This window comes from Crocodylus porosus, unplaced genomic scaffold (assembly GCF_001723895.1).
Source record: "Crocodylus porosus isolate Cpor-Errol unplaced genomic scaffold, CroPor_comp1, whole genome shotgun sequence".
Taxonomy (NCBI): Eukaryota; Metazoa; Chordata; order Crocodylia; family Crocodylidae; genus Crocodylus; species Crocodylus porosus.
The window spans coordinates 6,798,913-6,800,501 of NW_017728933.1; positions in this window are offsets into that span (position 1 = coordinate 6,798,913).

Consider the following 1,589-nt stretch of genomic DNA (forward strand, 5'->3'; position numbering starts at 1 on the left):
ATGCTTATCTTGCTGGGATCCTATGACCCCAGCTGACTTCCTGCCCTTTGGGCAGGGGGCTGGACTCGATCTCCTGAGGTCCCTTCCAGCCCTGATGTCTATGAAATCTATGAAATATCAGACCCTTTACTTGAGCTGAATAGAAGCTTAGTTCACAAATTGAAGCCAAAGGGACTGCATCTGGTGTAAAGTGCTATTCATTGCGTGAAGCTATCGCAAATGAAGCTGATAAATATGTTTTCTGTCAGATATTTTTAATCTGAAAATGCAACCTGCTGAAAGCTAAACATTTCTGGGACATGCATTGATTTCTAGTAAACTTTACTCTGTTGGAAAAATTAGGAAAAAAGCATTTTGATTGGAGCATCTGTATGTCCACTTTGACCTTTCTGGAAACTTTTTTGATCTCTCTTTTTGTTTTCTGGTTTTTGAAATCATTTTGATTATTTTATTTAAATGTTATTCAATATAATGTAACATTTAAAAAGCCAGCATCAGATGAAATGTTGTGATTGACCAAAAATTGATTTCTGATATGTAAGATTCTATCGTTTGCATACTATTTCAGAAATCACAAGTGGGAAGGGAATTCAAAACTGATGATTTTTCTGAAAAATGGAAAATTCTGTCCTTGCCCAGCTGTGATATGAACCCATTCCTTGACACTAATTCTGTTTTCAGTTTAGGGCAGACTAGGTTACTTTTTTTTTTTGGCTAGCAGGAGGGGGTTAAAGTGAAGACTTTGCTGTCATTATTAGATTTAGTAGAAGTTTGGTTTTTATAACACTTATATTTGTGGCTAAGGGTGACCTGACAAAGGGCTTTGGAAAGTTTCCCTTTCACTAACAAGGAAAAGCATCCCTTAGGCTATGTCTACACTGCAATCAGTGATGGGATCGCATCTCACGTTAATCTAGCTACTACGGTTAAGAATAGCTGGAAAGATGCAATGACTTTGGTTCCAGCCATCTGAGGAAGTCTGTTCAGGGTCCCTGGAAGGCTTGTGCAACCTACGCTGAAGTCCATGCTGTCAGACAAGCAGAGACAGAACATAGTTTGTGTATTTTTGATGAAAAGGATTCATTATAATAGTCAGCAATATGTCAGATAGCACAGAAACCCTGCCAGTCTGTGGTAGAAGGACTCCAGAATAAGCATCACTCAAAGCATCATACTAACTGCTTGTGCCACTCACTCTATTGGGAAAGCCTGCAATGGCTCCTATGTGAATCTAGCAGACTATTGGACCTAGAATACTGGCAACCTTTTGGCTTGATGTGAAGGAGTTGTGCCTTGGTGGTGATTTTCTTGTGCTGACAGGTGATTCAGTTTTCGCAGTTGCATATCTTCCATTCATTTTCCACTTCTCATTAGGGATAACAGATGCCCTGAATGATCCCCGTCCTCTGTTGGGCATGGATCAAATCCAAAGTCTCATTAGTTTTTTACCAAGTCAGGACCACACTCAATACATTCATTAAGGAAAAATCATTGTGTGGGCATTGGGAATATTAGTTTGAAACAGCACAGCCATCCCTGTGTTTTCTCTTGCAGTAGCAGTGGAATAAATTAAGGGCCCCCTGCAACAG